The 5129-nt window shown below is 42.1% G+C and overlaps 1 non-coding gene across 1 annotated transcript; it reads right to left on the reverse strand.

Annotated features, from left to right (window-relative positions):
- Positions 1 to 450: 450 nt before the first annotated feature.
- Positions 451 to 525, reverse strand: TRNAT-CGU (transfer RNA threonine (anticodon CGU)). Its single transcript has one exon. It is a non-coding gene; the product is annotated as a tRNA-Thr (tRNA).
- Positions 526 to 5129: the final 4604 nt, after the last annotated feature.

Below are 5129 nucleotides of genomic sequence, written 5' to 3' on the forward strand. Positions count from 1 at the left end.
AATTAGTGGGATCAAGACACAAGGCCTGAGCAGTGCATGAGGTGTTGTGCTGTACTTTGCAGTGCTGTAGTTATGGTAGATGCAGTTATGCAGTGTCTCTCTTAACTGTTTTAAATAAATGTTGTCATGACTACTTGATTTTTATTCCATTATGAGATTAACAGAACTTCAGTTGCTGTGCAGTATTTTAATGCCACACAGAACATGTTGGGAGACATTCTAGCACCTTTTCCCTAGCAACAAATTTTCTGCGTTATGCCCTGAGACTGGGGGAGTGGGGTGGCTCAGTGGTAGAGCGCTTAACTCAAGATCGCAAGGTTGAGAGCTTGCACCCCGCCCGGGTAGCTGCCTCTCTGGAGAAAATGGAGAAATGGAGTTCCCCCGAGCTAAGCCCTGTATTGGACTATATAGCCCCGCTAGGGTTACAGGAGCGAGCTACCACTCCCGGCACGGCAGCCCGGGCGAGGCTCGAACTCGCAATCCCCCGATTACGAGTCCGGCGCGCTACCACTGTGCTACCGTGCCCCCACTGCCTCTCTGGGAGGGGTAGCATTCTCCCATCACCCTAGCAGGGCTGTATGATCTATCGAGGTCTAGCTTGGGGGAATAATCCCTACACCCTGAGATTTTCTTATATGCTGCTTGTATCATTTCACTGTAATACTGACATCAGTACAACAATATAAGAAAAATAAAAAATAATAATAAGCTTGATGTAAAACATAGCATATGACCAGCACAGCATTATGGTTCTTTCATAAGAAAATATTTATTAATTTAATATACTATACAGGTAATCCTGGGAGTCTGTATGGTGGTAGCAGTTCAGAAACAGCTCTCGTATGGGGAAGTAGAAACTTATTTAAAAAAAAAAAAAAAAAAAAAAAAAAAAAAAAAAAAAGGCCATTTTTAATGAAAACGTGGTTTGTCTGTTAGTCTGAGCCTGATACATGTTGTTGTCTTTTGGTCATAAATTCTGTCATCATCCTAGCTCTTTTTTTCCACCTAAAAAGATGGAGTGAGATGGGTTCCTGAAACACAAAGGAAAAGAAAAAAGTCTGATACAGCACAGGTATTTAGTTCCTTGATAAAAGATGGGCACATCTCATAAGATATACATGCACTGGGAATATCTTAACCCTGCTTGACCATAAGATATCCTAATCATGTTCTGGCTACCCAGGCAGTTTTATTAATATCTGGAATGGAGTTAGAGGTTAATGCTCTGATCACTTTGGAAGCAAACTCCTCCAAATCTGAAACAAGAAGACAAACTGAGCCTCACTAGTTAAGCTGCCACCATGACCATTAGTATTTAAGCTTCTCCATAAGGATGGAAACAATATGAAGAGGCCAAAAACACCCTGGTTTATGCAAAGAGAGAGAAAAAACAGGGAGGTTAAGGACACCTCAGTCTTGGTTTCTTAGAACCATCAGAACAAATTTTGGCTCAGCAACACCCAAGCAGGCAGGAAACAATTGCAGCTCAAGCATATGAGGTAAAGACTGCATCACGTGTCTGGTCATTCATCAGGCCTAGTCATATGTTAAAATGGTTGGAATGAATAATGAAGAATTAGCACCAAGTCATAATGTGGCTGTATGGCACTGTAGGAGTAGAGGGAAACTAAAGGCCGGAAGAATCATGGAAATATCAATAACAGAGGTAGGACAGAAGAGCAGAAGAGGACAGTAAGGAGAGAAAGACTGAAGACAAAAAGACCCCTTTTAGTCGCCTCTTACGACAAGCAGGGATACTGGGGAAGTATTCTTTCCCCCCCTCCCCAGGGGGAGTAGGCTAAAAAATAATAGCTACAATCAGCTGGCTCAAGTGAGTCAACTCATAACTCAAGAAAGAGCAAATATATCTCAAGAAATTGAAGAGAAGCAAAAGAGTGTTGGTCAGAAATCAGTGGACCACTAAGCAGCACTTCATGGCGACCTCTGTCAAGACATCATATATCACAGAACTTGTGGCAAATCAACCATAATGCACCCTGCATGATTTTGTCTTCTTTAGAATGGGCACAATGACCTTCAGGAGGTGTCAAGAAATAGAGCATGTATCTTTGACCCAGTCCATTGTATGTTTAGATAATTCATTATATAATATGACATGGAAGCTGTAGTGATGTTTTCTTCAGCCAATTTTACCCAATCTGCTTTCTTGTAGTTTGTTTAAATGATGTGTGATTGCTTTGGTTTGGAGTGTATTTATGTGGTGATGATGTCATGATGATGGTGATAGGGAGGTGATTTATGGGCATTTGAGTTCCATCCTTTAGGTGGTGGTGTGTGAAAGTGTGAATGAACAGAGTGTGATGTCTGGGGAGGAGGGAGTGCAGATTACCTGTTGTGGGATGTAGATGTACTATGAGGTGTCAATGAGAATGAATAATGTCATTGAACTGTATTGTTATGTGAAGCCCTTATCAAATGTCGTGGTGGGCTTCTTACCAAGCAATGGTTTGAGTGTTAAAAGCCCCAGCAATGATACCCTTTAGTGTCTGTGATACGAGTAAGGAGCTTAGGGTTGCACTGAACTGGTACAGTGTGGGATGTCGGGGGAATGTAAATGCTGAAAGTGTTGATTTCATGTTTGTGATCCCTACCCTGACGTATGGAAGCGAGGCGTGGACCTTGCAAGAGGGGAACAAGTCAAGAGTGAGAGCAGTGGAAATGAGTTACTTGAGAGGAGCATGTGGAGTGACGTGGAGGGACAGGTTGACGAATGAAGAAGTGAAGGAACGTTGTGGGGTAGATGTGGATGTGGTTGAAAAGATTATGAGAAATACACTGAGGTGGTTTGGACATGTGGAGAGAATGGAGAATGAAAGACTGACTAAGAGGGTGTATGTAGGTGAGGTGGAGGGAGGGAGAGGGAGGGGTAGACCAAGGATGAAGTGGAGGGATGGAGTTGAGAGGTATATGAGGGAGGGGGGGGTGAGTTGGGAGGAGGGGAGTCAAATGGTGGGTGACAGAGTGACTTGGAGGCGTTTTGTCTGCGGCCACCCTTTGCGGGATTAGGGCGTCGGGCTATAGATAGATAGATAGATAGATTCTAATATGGTATCACTCTGGAATGGAAGTATAATTGTGTTGTCTGTGTTATGTCTTTGTAGTGGCTGAATGAGTGATGAGGCCTCCTCCATAGTTGTCAGTTCTGTCTGTTTGGGTGTTTGAATAGTGTCTGATGTGTGGAGTCTTGTGGTTGTGTGTGTTAGCTTTGTTTTTTTTGGAGGAGTGCAGTGTACATGTTATGTTTGTGGAGAAAGTTTTCGGTTTGTGGTGTTTTGGAGCAAAGTCTATCAACCATGAGTAGTAGTATGTTTATGTTACATGATCTGAATGGGGCATGTCTAGCATTGGTCTGTGTTGTAGGTGTTGTGTTTATGCACAGGGGTTGAGTTGTGGTGGCTGGCTGTGGTTGTGAGTAAGGGGGTTTCTGGATGCTGGATAGGGGGGGAGGGGGAATTGTGTCAGGCATGACAGGAGTGTTTGTGGAGGGGTTTCACCTGTCACATGCCCATGTGCTGTGGTGTTGTCTGGCATTTGCAAGTGTAGTGCATGTAGTGTGAATCCATTCTCTGCACGAGTTACATCAAACATATCCACGTATTTGCCAGGTTCTTATGATGTGTAGGGAGCAAACTGGCAAATGTGTTTGGGGTTCTAGATTACATTTGATGTCTCCAGCTAGTGGAAGGAGCAGGGAAATGACCATGGAGGATCATTCCCTTTGTGTAAAAACTACGTAGGGAGCAACTGCCTTCACACAGGATGGTGCTCCTCTAGGTTGGACCGGATCCTCTTTGCATAATGAAGGGCAGGATGAGAAGGCTCTGTTTCTGGGCAGGGGCCGCATCTGCTCCCAGGGCAACAACAGCATCAAATGAAGGCTATTCACCAATTGTGGTAGGTGCTTTGTACTACCAGCATGCACATCAGGCTGTCTCTTACCCACCTTATTTGAGTGGATTACCCTTGTTTCAGTCCCTAGCTGAAGATTTCTATGACATACCAGTAGTTTCCCTTAGTCCAGTGAATTCAGTGTTACAGGAGTCAGTCTTAAGTTGGCTTGGGGTATGTAACTCTTAAATGCTCTACTGCCTTTTGTACCAGTAAATAGAGGGTTTTATTTTAATACCACCCAATTATATTCCCATTTGAAATGGCTTCCTGTAACAGTTAATGAAAAATGGAAAATCACAAAGTAATGTAGAGGTTTTATTTTATTTGTTTTAAGCAACAGATCAGACTTTGACATAAATCAACAAGTTACAAGGCACAAAACCTAGGACGACAGTATCATGCAAATATCCCACCACATAATGAACACTGTGGCATGATGCTAGCACCAGGAGCCTTAATATCCTCTTAATATCCCCTGAAATTACATGGCTCAACTGTACAATATTGAAATGTTTCACATCCTAGATAAAAATGCATTACAAAACTCTTGGTTCTGTTAATATATGAGATGCGAGATGCTCTTCAAAATGACAATGTGACTTGTAATATAGTTCTCTGTCAGCACTTCATCAGGCTGGCACAGAATTATCGCACTTCATGAGAATAATGTAGGATGATCTGAGGTACTGTGTTGATCAACCTGGACTGGAGAACAGTGAGTTTATCAGAAAATTACACAACATCCTCATTATCAGTATCTCATTATCTGGACATGAGAAAATTTCTCTAATAACAGTGATAAGTAGTTTCTTACAAAGTATGGTGAACTTCAGAAGTTAAAGATTCTCATAAAATTTGGAACAGTTTAAGAACAAATGTAGTTATGCAGTGCAGTAAATGTGAGCAATTTTATGCACTGGACTAGATGATGTGAACACTAACAAAATGGTATCCATATAATGTAATAATGAATGAATACAACTATACCTGTGTGATGTATTAAGAACACTGTGTACATATTGTACTGTGGTTCCATTATGAGTGTTCTTAATTCCAAGGCTGCTGCATGCTTAAGCAATGACATGCAGTACTGGCTGCTGGTGTACCGTCACATCTCACTTCTAAATGCCTAACTTTGGGTCCAAGGTGATTTATATATACATCAGCTTTGTGGAAAATATGGTATCTAAAACTGTACGAGTGTGAATAAACTGAAT

Source organism: Coenobita brevimanus, chromosome 1, assembly GCF_032717465.1.
Source record: "Coenobita brevimanus isolate Jiangsu-jjx chromosome 1, ASM3271746v2, whole genome shotgun sequence".
Lineage (NCBI taxonomy): Eukaryota > Metazoa > Arthropoda > Malacostraca > Decapoda > Coenobitidae > Coenobita > Coenobita brevimanus.